Source organism: Mustela erminea, chromosome 18 (genome assembly GCF_009829155.1).
Source record: "Mustela erminea isolate mMusErm1 chromosome 18, mMusErm1.Pri, whole genome shotgun sequence".
Lineage (NCBI taxonomy): Eukaryota > Metazoa > Chordata > Mammalia > Carnivora > Mustelidae > Mustela > Mustela erminea.
This window is the reverse complement of record NC_045631.1, coordinates 53903088-53917725: the sequence shown is the minus strand read 5'-3', so window position 1 is coordinate 53917725 and position 14638 is coordinate 53903088. Positions and strand designations below refer to the sequence as shown.

At 54.5% G+C, this 14638-nt stretch overlaps 1 long non-coding RNA gene across 5 annotated transcripts in view; it reads left to right on the top strand.

Annotated features, from left to right (window-relative positions):
- Positions 1 to 14638, top strand: part of LOC116577109 — a 161852-nt gene that overhangs the window by 34722 nt on the left and 112492 nt on the right. Inside the window, exon 1 of one of the 5 annotated variants that reach the window (XR_004280388.1) lies at positions 3177 to 8812. The exons of the other annotated variants lie outside the window; for them this stretch is intronic. This is a non-coding gene — a long non-coding RNA (uncharacterized LOC116577109). Of the gene's footprint in view, positions 1 to 3176; positions 8813 to 14638 lie in introns of those variants that run through there. 5 annotated transcript variants of the gene reach the window in all.

The window sequence follows — 14638 nt, the reverse complement described above, 5'->3', positions numbered from 1 at the left end:
GTGGCCCACTTGGATAAGCATCTGCCTTTGGCTCAGGTCATGATCCCAGGGTCTTGGGATCGAGCCCCCTATCAGGTTCCCTGCTCAGAGGGAAGCCTGCTTCTCCCTCTCCTTTTGTTTGCTGCTCCCCCTGCTTATGTGCACGCTTTCTCTTTCTCTCTCTGTGTCAAATAAATAAATTAAATCTTTGGGGCATCTGGGTGGCTCAGTGGGTTAAGCCTTTACCTTCAGCTCAGGTCATGATCTCAGGGTCCTGAGATTGAGCTCAGCAGGGAGCCTGCTTCCCCTCCAACCCTCTCTGACGGCCTCTCTGCCTACTTGGGATCTCTCTCTCTATCAAATAAATAAATAAAATCTAAAAAAAAATAAAATCTTTAACAACAACAAAAAAGGAAAACTAAATCCGTAGTGACCAAGGAAGAGAGAGTTCTTGTCTGTTCATTTAAAATGGGAGACTCCCCTGCACAGATTCTCGCCCAAAGTCAGGGTCCCTGGGAGGCCACGTTGGCACCTGGGTGGTTGCCTGGCGAACACGGGACCCGGACATTGGTGGGGGGCTGAGTCAGGAACCCCTAGACCACCCCTGGTTTCCGTGGTTGACTGGAACTCACAGGACTCGGCCTTATAGCTGTGCTCACAGCCACGGGTGATTTCAGTGAGAGGATAAAAGGCAAAGCAGCCACGGAAAGGGGATGGTGCGGTCTGGGGGAAACCAGCGCAGGCTACCCAGCATCCTTTCCCCGGGGAACCCGCCGGAGTGCGCGGTCCAGTGCGGCCACCGGGAGTCACACACGGGAATGGAGAGGTGCTCTCAGCGCGAAAATGCACACCGGATTTCAAAGACTCGCTGTGAAAAAAGAGCACAATAGCTCATGAATAATTTTTAAAATATTGATTCTGTTGAAACGCTAAGATGTGAAATGGATCGGGTTAAACAAATTAACTTTGATGGCTTCTTTTGAGCTCTTTCTTTTCTTTTATTTTAAGATTTTATTTATTCATTCGAGAAAGAGAGAGAGAGAAGGGAAGGGAGGAAGAGAGAGAGAACAAGCCAGGGTGGGGGAGAGGGAGAAGGAGAAGCAGGCCCCCCACTGAGCAGGGAGCCCAGCACGGGGCTTGACCCCCGGATCATGACCTGAGCTGAAGGCAGATACTCAACCCACTAAGCCACCCAGGAGCCCCTCTTTGAGCTCTTTAAAGTGGCTGCTAGAACATTTGAAATAAATTCCTTGTGGGGCTCACTGTCTGCTGTTCCTTCTCAGTGCTGGGCTATGTCAGGTCTTTCTAAGCAGCTTTATCCATGCCCGCCCCCTCCAACACCGGGGGAACCCCGCCCTTATCCCACAACACAGGTGGCAGAGTGAAGGCACTGAGAGGTGCTCTAACTTGTCTCCAGGGTGTCTGGCCTCAGAACTCACCCTTTGGACCACCACACACACTCTCTCGCCTTTCGAGATGGCACTGTTCTCAGAAAGCTCACCGTGTGGCCTGGGAAACAGGAAATAAATCCGAATTTTGTAGGGTTTGAATCGAGCCATGGTTGATGCATGCACAGGATGCAGAGGGAGTGGGTCTGTTCTTCTTTTTTTTTTTTTTGAGGAGGCATCCTGGAGGGCTTCTCAGAGGAGGTGACATTTGCATGGGCTCTGACAGTGGGTGGCAGAGAAAGTGGGGAGACTTCCAGGTGATGGAATAGTGTGTGCACGACAGCACAGGGGGCAGTGGCGCCTGGTGCCGCGTTAGGGAAATGCGGACAGTTTGGGATGTCTGAGCAAACTGTAGTCGTGCAGGGGGTTTTAAGGGGGCAGTGAGGCTGGGTTGACCCTTATGCTGATGGAAAGACAGACGGTGCTTCTTCAGCAGAGGCACAGCATAATCTGAAATGTGTTTGAGGAAGCTCGCCCTTCGGGTGTGGAAGATGGGTTGGGGGCGGTGGGGGGCAGGGGCAGCAGGGCAGCCTATCATGTAGGAGGCTATTCAGAGGTCCGGGGCAAGATCAGGAGGACCTGGGCATGAGTCACAGGCGAGGGCACGGGCTGAGGAAGGGGGGGTCCTTGGCGTGGTTGGTGGATCCCAGGGAGATTGTTGGCGCAATGGAAGGTGGACTCGGGATGAATCCTGGATTTCTTGTCTTGGTGTAGTGTCACTTGTACCTTTCGGAAATCAGCAAAGGGAGGGCACAGACTTGAGGGTGATGCCATGAACAATTGCAGACAAGATGAGGTCCTCCGAGGGGCCATGTGTGAGATGATTCTGCAGGCACTGGAACTGGTCATCTAGGGCCTCGGACAGAAAGATGGCCTGGCCTTTGGGGCTGACACTGGCCCTACTGTGTGCTGGGCATCCTACTAAGCACTCTGCATATATTAGGTCACTTAAGCGCTTAAATAACTTATGGCGTTTCATCCCAATTATACAGAAGAGAATATGGGCTCAGAGAGGGTGACAGCCTTGCTGATGGCCACACAGCTCTTAAGCATGGACAGGGTTAAACCCTGGGTCTGACTATCTGAGAGGTTATGCTCTGTCTTCTGCCAGGCTCACCGGGACACTGAAGGAGCACGTGACAGGAGCTCCATGAGTGAGGAACTTAGAGGCATGGTAGCCGACGTCGAGGGGAAACCAGAATGCAGTGTCCAGGATGCCCAAGGAGAAGAGAGTTTGTAGGAGGGGAAATGTCAGGGGCAGAGTTCTTTTGGGGGGTGGGGGCAGCAGAGCACTCATTGCACTTGGCAGTTGGTGTCATTGGCGACCTTGAGTCAAAGCACTTTCAGGGACAGGTGGGGTGCGGCTGTCCATTGTAGAGGCCAGAGCGGTGGCGGGAGGCGTGGATGCAGAGTTGGCAGGAAAACCAGCTGCAGGGGGCAGAGGGGGAGAGCAGAGGTAGATCTTCCTTGGAGGTAATGAGGCAACAGCCCCTCACCTCTGCCGGCCCTCTACACCCTGCCCTGAGCTATGCATTTCTCAACTCCTGTGTATTTTAAACCTCATTCTTTTTCTTTTCTTTTTTAAGATTTTTATTTATTTGACAGAGCTCACAAGTAGGCAGAGAGGCAAGCAGAGAGAGAGAAGGAAGCAGGCTCCCTGCTGAGCAGACAGCCCGATGCGGGGCTCGATCCCAGAACCCTGAGATCATGATCTGAGCTGATGGCAGACCAGAGCCTTTAACCCACTGAGCCACCCAGGCGCCCCCCTCATTATTTTTCTTAAAGAAGCTATCCCCCCCCCGAAAAAGGAATAAGCTTCAGGTCCCGTCAAACCTGAATCCACCCCTGGGAGACGGGGCCTGGATGGAAAAGAGGGGGTTCGGGAGGCAAAAGCGAGGGAGTGGACTCCGGGCTCTGAGATCCAGACAAAGCTTTGCTGATCAGCTGACCTTGGACAAATCATTTAACCTCAAAGTACTTCCCTTTTCCTTTTCTATAAAACAAAAATCATACAAGTTCCCATCTCCTCAGGTGGTTTGCGAGATTAAGTAAGATAATGTGCATAAAGGAATTAGCGGAGTCATTCACATGTAGCAAATACTCCCTGCCTTTGCAATGATTTCCTGTTATATAATATTCTTATTAAAATGTGTTTTCCTGGTTGGGGTTCTGAGGATTTGTCATTTTCTTGTGCTGGGTTCCTGCCGCGGTCCGTAGATGGAGGGCATGTGCCCTCTTGCGTTCCCCCATGAGCTGTTTCGGAGGATCAGAGTCTGTCCTGGGACGCACACACAGTCAGGCACCATGACCCAGGAGAGACACATCCTAGTCTGTGGCCCTTGCAGGCTGTGGGCCATGACCCAAGCCCACTCTCTGGGAACACGTACCGAGTGTCCTGCTGCACAGGCCCGGAGCCACGAGCCTGACTCATTGCGGTTGTGTGTCTCTGCACAACCCCTGAGGGTGTGCCTGCTGCCCATCAGATCTCCCCTTTGCTCTAGCCCCACTCTTCTTGGGAAACAGTCCTTTATAACTTGGAGCAAGTTGCTGGAGGAGAGGGTGGGTCTGGGATTGCAAAAGGAGCCCCCCGAGCATCTTCCAGGGCAGCCGGCTCCTGGCCAGCCCAGGGTTGTGTGGTGCGCCTGGACAGCTGGTGTCCGTCTGCAGGCTCCTGCCTGCGGGCCTGGAGTGACAGCTTGGCAGGCCCAGACCTTGCTCCAGACCCTCCCCCAGAGCCGGTGGGGCTGGGAGTCCTGGACCTGTTTCCTGGGCCCTGTGCAGCCGTTCTCCGAGTGGCCGCTTGATGGCGCTGTGGTTCCACCGGGCGAGGGCGCCAGGGCTGCTGGCGGCCCTGGCCGGTGCCGCTGGTCTCCCCGGGCGGGCGCCTGGCGGCTGTGCCCGGCTCTGCTGGCGGCAGGGAGCCCCGGCCGCTTCTCCCGGGAGCACAAAGCCTCCACCCGGGGCCCAGCGCCTCCCCACCCACACCCGGCATGGAAGCCACTTGGAGCGTTGGGACTCTAGCCCTTGCCCTTGTCCTGGCTGCGCAGAGGCTCCCGGCCGCTGACTTTATTCTGCGTCCAACATGTTTCATTTTTTCTTGTTTTGTTTCCTTGCCTGCACCATGTTTCTGCGGTCTCACTAATAGCCATTTACGGGGTCCGTTTCCCCAAGCCCCCCGCCCAGGGGTCTGCAAGAATTACAATTTAATCTAATCTGTGTTCTGATTTTGGGGAGGAACTGAAGGGAGAAATGGCCGGGCTGGCCTCTTTCCTCTTTTCAAAAGCTTTCCTGTGGCTCTAACTTTGCTCCAAAAAAAATCCTTCTTTGGGGCTGGTGCTTGGGAGGGAAAGGTGTTTGCATATAGAGTGCAAGCAGACTGGCTAGTGGGGAGTGCAAGAAAGGAAGAGGAAGAAAGGAAGCTCTTTAAAAACGGACTTTGTATCTGACTCCAGACCTGCCCCAGGGCACTTTAATAAAACAATGACAAACACAGAGCGAGAACTAGAAAGCACTCATCATTTTTCCCCCAGAAATGACTTCTATTTCAGGACCTTCTTCTAAGATAGATACTGTCATCGCACGGATCTGTCCCCCACACGGGATCTGTCGATTCCTGGGTTCGGTTGCCTGCTTTTAAATTTAATACACCGAGTCCTTTTCTCCCTTGGGCAAGCCGGCTCTTGGAAAGCTGAACTCAAGCAGGTCGACTGGAACTTTTATGTGCAGACGGCTCTAGGCGACGTGTCTGCGTGGAAGGGTCTCCTGGGAGCCGTGCTGCCCACGTTTGGGGGAGGATGACCGGACCGCGGCTTCCAGGCAGGGCAGAGCTGGGAAGATGTGGCATGTCCGGAAGGCCCTGGGCGGCCCCGTTTCGATTTGCAGAGAGAGCAGCCCTGCTGAACTCAGCAGCTCTTGGAACGCCCAGAGCAGGGTGCTCGACCCTCTGAGCTCTGAGCGGGCCTCGTGGATCCTCGAGGCATCTGTGCATGGGCCGGAGCCTCTCCAGGCTGCCCAGGGTCTGGGGCCTGAGAGGTGGGGCTCTGGGGTCACCAATGCAGGCCCTTGTCCCTCTGGAGGATCCCAGGGCAGAAGCAGAAAGCCCGTGTGTGTGTGTTGGGGGGGGGTTGGAAGGGGTGTCAGGCTGCTTCTCCCGGGTCCGCCCAGGTCCCTCCAGGCTGCCCCAGGCGACTGGCCTGTCTAAACCTGGGACCCGGCGAGCTTGTGTTCCCACCTAGAGTAGCAAAGGGAAGCAAAAACAGCAGATAAACGGGCATTGCTTGGTCCCCTACCCTGAGGGCAGCGGGGCACCAGGAGAAGCGAAACGTTCTTTTATTTGTCTTCTTTCTCTCTTTTATCATTTTTTTCCTGCTGCTGCCACCCTGCCTGGCCGCCTCAGGGAGGCACGACGGGTCCTGCGGTTTCTCAGGACCCTGGGAAGAAAAGGCAGGGGACAGGGACAAAGAACACGGAGCCATGAAGGCCCAGATGGCCTTCAGGTCTCCTGTGCCTCTGGTGGCCCTCAAGGCAGGACGGGGGTGGGGAGGACAGCATTCTGCAGCCACGCTGACCAGAACTCACAGTCCAGCTTTTCCTGTTTCCAGCTCTGTGTTCGTGTGGGGAATCACACAACCCTCTCGGCTTTGCTTTTTCTTATCCGGAAAATCCAGAAACGTCCACCAGTCCTTAGCCTTGGTGTGAGGACAGCTGAAGTCCTGGAGAGCACGTTCTTAAAGGCTGGTAGTTCTTTGATGCTTTCCACGAGGCACACACTGGACGAGGGTTTTACCTAGATTATTCTAGTGAATTCTCACAAGACCCCAACGACAGAGGCATTCTTATGGTCCCCGTGGTGGGAAACGGACACCTGGACAGACCGTGCATCCTGTGCCCAAAGTCACCCGGTGTCAAGCACTGAAGCCTGAGCCGGACTCTGACACGATTTGCTGCGTGGCTGTGTCCCCGCCTCCCCAACCTCACCTCCCCTGACGCGGTGGGCTCCTTGCTCCTGCGTGGGGGGCGGCCAGTGAGAGGGTCCCGCATCCCACCGCTCGTCAAGGCCCTGGGGTTTGGACCTTTGCGCGTTTCTTCCTCCAGAAGTCATGGAATCCACTTCCTGTTCCTGAAACTCCACAAGAGACAACCAGCAACTCTGGATAAGGGAGCAGAGTGTTCGGTAATGAGTGTGCACAGTAGCGGTCATTAGACACGAAAAAAGTCTCCCCGTATCTCATTTCCCCTGAGGAAGACCATGGCTTCCATGGACTTGTGTGTCTGTGAGAGAGAGAGAAAGAGAAAGAGCATCGTGTGCGTGGAGAATCAGAATCCTCACCCCTGAAGGTGGAAGGAACCAGAAGGTGTGACCCAGGGCATCGGGCAGACAACGGGTCTCCCGGGAAGGAAGGGGCACGGTGGGGGTGGGGAGAAGCAGAGGAAGGGCAAGGCCTCTCCGGCAGGCGGAAAGGCCTGGGGGGTGACTTCTGGGGTTCCCCCGCCTGAGGGCCTTCTGTCTCCTTGCCACTGTGGTTCCTCAGATCCTTTAGAGAAGAAAAAGGCCTTTCCTTGGACTCTGCAGGGCCAGGCCTCCTGGGCCGGGGCCAAAGGTGACCACGGGTGACACTGGAGTGCCAGCGAGTTTCGTTTAAAGCAGAATCCATCATCCAGGGAGCATGCGTGCCTTCTGGCCCGGCCGTTGGCGAGGGGCACCAGGGTGCTGAAGGCTCGTGGCCTGGTGGGTGGCAGGAGGGAGGCAGACACGTGGCGGGGGACTGTGGGGACCCGACTCAGCCAGGGGCGTGTTACTGCCTTTCTGCTGGGCCAGGTGTCTGAGGGAGGGGACCCGGTGGCAAAGCCATTATCTTTCTAGAGCTGGCCGGCCGGACTGCTGTTTTCTCCCGAGGAGATGCCGTGGGAGGTGTCTTTGCAGCCTGTGCTATAAAGCGTGGGAGAGAGCGGGGTACAGTGTCAGAAAACACACACACACACACGCACCGGTTGTTGACAGAGTACATCTCCAGTTGTGATGGGGGGCGGTGGCAGCTCGTGAAAGCCGCAGGTGTCCCCAGGCAGATGGAGATGGCCCGTCGCATCCCCCCCCGTGTCCCACCCTGAAAACCCACGTGGGGAGGTCGCCACATTCCCCGGACGCTCCCACGGCTAACTCTGTGTTCGCAAGGATTATCCCTGTTCTCATGATGCTGGGGGCTGGCCTGGGGATTTACCGACGGGATGGGGACACGGATCTTCATTTTTGCTCTAAAAACAACCCCGCGGTGGTAGTCCGGGGAAGCGAGAGACCGGTTCTGGGTGGATGTTGGCATTTTCTGTCTGTCTCAGGGGGTGAGGCCAAAGCTCGTCTTGTGTTAGCCTGACTGTCGTGGGCAGGGCCCCACGTGGGCCTGTCCCAGAGTCCCCTGGGCACCAGCAGGCGGGTGTGTCACTGCTGCTTGCGGCTGGGGCCGGGGATTCCAGTAACGCTGTTCGCGACGAGCCTCAGCCGAGAACAGACACCGTGAAAGACTGCCCCCCTGGGCTTATCGTCAGACACTCCGTGTAAATACCGTAAGTTACAGCTTCTGTTCCTCGACCGCATGCTGTGCCCAGACGGTGTTCTGCATAGCTTATCCTGAGCACTTTTACAATTCTGCATGGTGGCAATTATTTCCATTTGTTGAATAAAGAAGCCTATATTCCGAGAAGTTAAGCAACTTGCCCAATGCCACACAGCTTGTTGAGGGCAGAGCCGAGAACCTGACTCTCACCTGTCTGCCTCTCCAGAGAGAAAGCAGTGCCCTTCCTGCTTCAGCTCCAGGTCATATCGGGGTCTGGAGGCAGGGGTGTGACCCCCCAGGAGGGGCTCCGAGCAAGGAAATGACCGACCTGCTCTACGTGACCCCCTTGAGAGCCTGCTCTGGTTAGAAATGCCCCCTTGGACGGACACCACAGCCAGCTGCCCTGCTCCCGGGGAACGCGGAGGAAGGGGGAGGTGTGGACTAGCCGTCTGGGCCCAGATGACAGAGGACCATGTGCTTGTCTCCTGAGATTTGATCTTTGCTGTCTGGCAGCTGTTCAGAAACCAGCCGGACGGCTACGTGCTGCAGTCAGCCCCCTCTGGGGTTTCGGCCTCCCCATGGGATCTGCAGGCAGGAAAGTGTCTAAGACACAACCCCCTGACCCTGTGGTGACAGCCATGTGCACATACCTGAGCCCGTTCATCTCCGGATGTCGCAAGCAGGAAGAGCTCGCAGCCTTTCCCTCTCCGCCTGTTGACTCGGGTCCGGAGTCGGCTTCCTCCGCCTGGGTCATCCTGCGCCAAGACGCTCTTCTCCTTGGATCAGAGCATGAGAAGCCAAGATGACGCTTGCTTGGGCTTCGGACTCAAGCCGTAGGTGAATACACTTCTCCTGCACCCCTCCCTCCCCCTTCCCTCCCCCTTCCCGAGTTCCGACACGTAGTAGAGGTCACTCTCTGAAGATCGTAAGTAAGCAGCAGAGTAAAAAGCAGAGCAGGTGTTTGCTGGAGTGAGCGAGGCAGTGGAGAAATTTGCTGGAGCAAAAGGCAGGCTGAGCGCCACCATCCCGGCAGACTGCCCTGGGTGGGGGGGCGGAGGGGGAGGTGTGGGTCTGACACCTGTAAACCGCACCCCTGCAATGAGTTCTGGTACGTGTTTTGTGTTTAAGAGAACCTCTTATCTGTAGATCTTCCTGGGTGAAACTTATTCGTTCGCTAATTTATTCAACCAATATTAGTTGGGCATGTCTAATCCGCCTGGCCCGGTGCTGTGGTGCCGGGGACACCAAGACGCCTGCAGATTTGTGCCCTCGAGGGCATCCTCAGATAGGAGGCAGGACGACCAGGGAGCCAGAAATTACAGGGGTGTAATTTGGGGCTAGTGGTGGAAGAGAGAAGTCTGGGCTTCTAGGGGTCTGCCGGGCCCTGTGGGATGCTGCCTGGGGTCAGCGGGAAGACATTGTCAGGAACACAAAAGGCCTTGAAGGATGGGGAGGTCTCCCGGGAGTGTTGCCTGGAGGAAGTGAGGGGGAAGGGCATTCTGGGCAGCGGGAACAGCGTGCTCAGAAGCCCCGAGGTTTAGAAGGGAGAGTTTACGGAATAGCAACACTGGATCTTGGGGGCACAGGGGGTGGGTGTGTGGGGCGCGGGTCTGAGGGAAGAGAACTCGAGACAGGGCAGGTACAGCGCAGAGCTCGGTGCTAGGAAGTCCCGCTCTAAGAAAAAGTTTGCTCTTTCTTTCTGCTGTTAAGACAAGCTCCTCCTTCCCTTCTTCTCCCCTTGGGAGAGTTTTTTTTCTTCCTTCCTTTTGCACCCTTCATGTATTTCTTCGTGGTAACATGAGAAACGTTATGGTGACCGTTGTCCAAGGAAACCTTGACACACATACTGTCTTCTTGGGATGTTATCCCGAGCAGGTTCATATCATGTGTGGCTTTGGACTGATGGGGTAGGTCCCCTTTCAAGAGTGAGCATAACAAAGGGTGAGTTCAGTGGAGGGCTGGCATCTGAGTTTTGGAGACGTAGCATTTTTAGAGATGACGCGTGTTTTTGGATGGTAGAGGGAAATGTGGTTTTAATCTCTTTTCACACCTTCTGTACTCTAACGCACAGTGAGTTTAGGTTAAGGACCTCTCAGAAAGCATGCTACATATCTCCGAGTTTGGAAGGGGGCTTTACTGGGAGGGCTTTATATAAGGTCGAGGAAGAGGCCGGAGTGGATGGCTCCGAGGGGAGCTTGGAATTGAGATACACAACCAGCCTACTGAAGACATTCTCTTCCCTTAAAGAATTTTCAAGTTTTAACATCGAAATCCTCCTGGGCGACTAGAGACACAGAAAGGAATGGGTATTCTCAAGATGTCTAGCGATGTGGCCTGGACACTTCTTGGCAGCCTGGAAATTTCTTGGAAGTCACCTTACTGATTCTCAAAATTCCTGGGAATTCTGCAACCTATTCCCCCGTGAAATGTCACATTTCACAGTATACTCATTGTGTGTTTCCAGTGCCCTCTTGTCCCAAACTCTGGCCCTGCCTGAGAAATTACAAAGGGTGCTTCCTTCCTGACCTCCCCTCTCTATTAAATTAATTAATTAAAAGGCACAGACCCTTCTAGCCAGAGAACATTCTCCATTTCTTTCAGTTGACTTCTGTGCTCCCAACAAAAATCTTCCCACCATTTGGGTGACTTATGAGCTGTAACCTGCAACATTGTTTCAGGCTTTGTTCTTACCATGGAGGGGCTCCAGAGAGTTCCAGCAAGGAGCTGCGTCTGTTTGTTCAGAAAGTACTTCTGTAGACGGAAGGGAGAGGACCTCCCGTTCTTTTTTAAAGGAGAGAGATGGAATGAGCAAGATCGGATGGCCAGGGAACCACCTCCTGCAAGATAATAAAGATGAAAAAAGAAACAAATGTGTTGACAGAGAGTTACTTTGAAACATCTTATCAGCTGCAGGATTTCAATCAGTGCGGTTGGGTTTTTCAGTACAAAGAAAAACCTCACTTGGGGCCTCGCTGGCTCCATAGATCTCTTCCACTATCTCTTGGTCCACAGGCATCAGTGAAAAAATATTAGGATATTTTCTCTGTCCCCCAGCCCCACCCCTGTGAGATGATCTGAACACCAAGCCTCATAGGGTCCCTCAGTGGATTGTGCAGACCGAGTATATCCCAAATAGTGGAGGGGGGTGGGTGGGCCGAGTTTCCATCTTGTCCTGTCTGCTTCGATGGGGCCGAAGGGTGGGGCCGCTTCGGGTGTCTATCAGTTTCAGAGGCCACATGTCATTCTCTTTTGCTGTCCCTCCATTTTCCAAATTCTTAGGTTAACAAAGAGCAAAGCAAGAAAGATGCTAGAGTTTATACCGCGTGCACTACGGTGCATGACTTTGAGAGCTGATTGAAGTGACTAGATGCTTATTTTAGGGTGGTTTCTGGAATCAAAAATGGGAAGGTTGATAGCTTCTTGTCTTGTAGAAACAGTGAACAGACTGACTTTTAACTGCCTTCCTACAAATGAACCTCGCTGCTCCTGGTGTGTGTGTGCGTGCGTGTGTGCGTGTGTTGTGTGTGTACACCTAGGCCCATGCTTCCTGGCTGGCGTGTTTGTTTGTGCACAAACATGTGCAGGATTATAAATAAAAACCACAAGTGAATGCCTTTGAGTGAAACGTGAGGGCTACTCTTTCTATTTTGCGCAGTAAATGAGGCATGCAAATCTCCCTCGGAGACCGAGTCCGAGGGGATCAGCTGCTCTGGGAAGGAGCTGGCAGGGGATGCTGGGGCTCCCGGGGCCTCTGTTTACCCAGCAGGTGTATTTCCCTCATATGGACTTTATTTTTTTTATTTTTTATTTTTTTAAAGATTTTATTTATTTATTTGCTAGAGAGAGAGAGTGAGTGAGCACAGGCAGACAGAGTGGCAGCAGAGGCAGAGGGAGAAGCAGGCTCCCCGCTGAGCAAGGAGCCCAACGTGGGACTCGATCCCAGGATGCTGGAATTATGACCTGAGCCAAAGGTAGCTGCTTAATCAGCTGAGCCACCCACGCATCCCCCTCATATGGACTTTAAAGATGATGCTCCAAGGTAACGTGGCGTGAGCCTCGAAGACAGGCTGGTCCTTCTCCCACGTGTCTTCCTGTGGGTGACACTTGGAGCTTTCTGAGGCCCCCAGAAGACCTGTCAGAGGGGCCGTGCTGGGGACTGGCCCTAGTGAGCAGGTATAGTACATACAGTGAGCATTGTTTGAGCGCCTAAGGTGTACTGAGCCCCCAGGCAAACAGTGTTACCTCAGCCCTCAGAGGACCCTGGGAGTTAGGTCATATCATCCCCAGTTTACACATAAAGACGGGTTCCAGGAGAGACGACATCACCCGTGTCCCCCAGACTGAAGCAGGGCCACAATAATAACCGGGGTGGGGAGGCGCAGAGCGAAGCCTGCGCGGACCCAGAGCCATTTCCCGCTGCTCAGAAAGGGGGTTTGTGCTAAAGGAAAAGCTGAGTCAGTGCCTGCTGAATAAACGAAGTGTTGAAGAGGTTGGAGAAGTTCAAATACTCTCTCCAAGTTCATGACCTGGACGTTAGCTGCGCACCTTTAGGCAAGTGATTTAGCCTCTTTGTCTCCGCGTCTCCACTTGTACGACAGGTGGACGCACATCAGTGCACACAATTGTCGGGATGAAACGGGGTAATAATCGCACAGTGCTCGGGCCGGGGGTGCCTCGCACGCACTGGGCGTTTGCGGCGATCCAGGGACGATCGCCCCACTCAGGCGCGGTGGAGGCACGTGGGTCAGGAGCGGCAGAGACCAGGCATCACGAGCAGGAACAGCATGTAGGAAGCCAAAAGCAGACGGGCGAGCTAGTCTAATGGGGTGGGGGGCTGGTCTGCACGGGATCACATTCCCATGAGGGAAGGCTGACACGGCTGAGACACGGGGTCTGTGACAACACGTGGTGGGTAGGGGTGACCAGAGGGAGATGGGCCTTGCCAGTAAGGTGTGGCTGGGGCCCGCGGTGTGCTGGGGGGTCTGAGCTGAAGAGGCAGCTTATGAGTGCATGGCGTTTGGTTTGTGGGGTGGGGGGTGGCCTGGGAAGTGAGACAATGGAGGGAAAGGTGAGGAGGGTTCCTCAGGAGCTCAGGTCCAGGATCCCCACGCAGAGCAAGACCCTGTTTCCTTTATGTGAGCCTGGGTGCGTTCCGTGGACACGGGTGTGTGGGCCCAGCTGCGTTCTGTGGGTGGGAGAGGAGGGACGTGTGGTCCTGGGTGCGTTCCGTGGTTGGGGGTAGAGAGTGGGGGGGGCAAGGAGTTGGGGGCACCTTCCAAGTTAGGTAGACTGACTGCAAGGCCGATCTAGAAGCAAGATGACTTCAGGAAGGAGGGCAAGATCAGTTGGTGGCGTGAGAGTGAGGGTTTGCGAGTTCAGGCAAGATGAGAGCTCTGGGTGGCCACAGAGGGAGTTGGGCGCGGGATGCATGGGTCTCAGGGAGACCTCTGTGTCTACACCCCAGAGCTGGCCTTTGCCCGTGTTCCCAGGACATAGCATTGTCTGCTGGGAAGCTTTCAGCACCAAGTCTGGACCTCAGCCCCAGATCCTGCCTCCGGGTCTGACTCCAGGTCAAACACATGCTTGTACTGACCCGAGGGCTGAGCGTGACCCACACCAGGACGGACACTACAGAGAAACGAAAGCATTACATTTTCCAGAAGAAACATTAGCAAGAGCAATGGGGACACAAGAGATGACAGTAGAGAAAAGTACAGAAGACCAAGAGAATGGTTTCCCGATTACGCAGCAGGGGGCTGAGGGGTGGAGATGGACATGGAGAAAGGGAGTCTGGAACCTGCTCACGCTCCTGATAGCGGTACAGGGCTGAGAATTTGTTGTGGGCAACAAGTGTCCTGACTGCAGGAGATACGCTGGGTCTTCTCGGGCGTGCTTCTGGAGGAGATAAAGAATTGCAGGGTGGACGGGAGAAGGTTTTAGTGTGTCCGCATACCCCCGTCGGGCAGGTGGGCGGGCTGGTTTCTGACCATGTGGACATCCGCAGTGGCTGTGGGCGTGTTGTTTGGATGAACACTGGGGTTTTCAGATACAAAGATGGCCCCAGACTTGGAGGACAACTGGAATACTAGACAGTCGGGTTCCCAGTGGCCACCAGGGACAGGGACCATGGGATGAAACCAGCAAGACGAAACTCAGCAATGTTAGCTCCTACGCATTTGCCCAAGGGAAGATTAGGGGTGCGTCTTTGGAAGTCAGTCATAGGATGAAAACATCAAGCTGCAGCAGAGAATCCCAATGTCCAGATAATGAAAAGCAGTGTCCTAGACGGTTCTGGGTCACACAGAGCACCAGGGCCATTGGTTATTCCGGGGTCCTGTAAATTGGAGTGTATTTGGAGGAGAGCAGGCAGACTTTGAGGGGGTCTGAAAAATCATAGGCATAATAAATAGTTGTCACATCCTGTTGTCCAATCATCTCGGATGTGGAATGAGTGAATTGTCTCAGACGATACCGACGGGGTTTGCTCTCTGAAAGGCTGCCACGTCGAGAAGGGAATGTCCACGCTGTGTCATTCTCTCACGCAGGAAGAGGACATCTCCGGTAAAGTTCTTGAGTGACAGATTTCAGCACGATTCGGGGAGACATTGGTGAGAGTCTCTGGTTCCCTTTGTCCTGGGTTTCAGTCTGCTGCCTCGCAAGCCC